We start from the raw sequence: 227 nt of genomic DNA, 5'->3' as shown, positions 1-227 counted from the left end.
GGGGAGAGGGGAGCTGGGCCCTCGGGGCCCGGGGACGGGGTGGGGGGCATGGCCCCCGCGGCCGCGGCCTGCGGGCAGGCGCTCAGTTGAGCAAGGTTCCGTAGAGCTGGGCCTTCGTGAGGCTGTCTTTGCGGCTGAGCCCCGAGCCACCAGTCCGCGGGAAGGCCGGCTGGGGGCTGAGCCGGGCGGCGGGGTGCATCTCCGGGGAGGCCTCCATGGAGGAGGGC

At 76.2% G+C, this 227-nt stretch overlaps 1 protein-coding gene across 1 annotated transcript in view; it reads right to left on the bottom strand.

The window, feature by feature from the left end:
• BEGAIN (brain enriched guanylate kinase associated) overlaps positions 1-227 on the bottom strand; it is a 20,367-nt gene that overhangs the window by 7,316 nt on the left and 12,824 nt on the right.

Source organism: Crocuta crocuta, unplaced genomic scaffold (genome assembly GCF_008692635.1).
Source record: "Crocuta crocuta isolate KB4526 unplaced genomic scaffold, BGI_CrCroc_1.0 scaffold299, whole genome shotgun sequence".
NCBI lineage: Eukaryota > Metazoa > Chordata > Mammalia > Carnivora > Hyaenidae > Crocuta > Crocuta crocuta.
The sequence above is the reverse complement of the archived record's forward strand: the minus strand, read 5'-3'. Positions and strand labels throughout refer to the sequence as shown.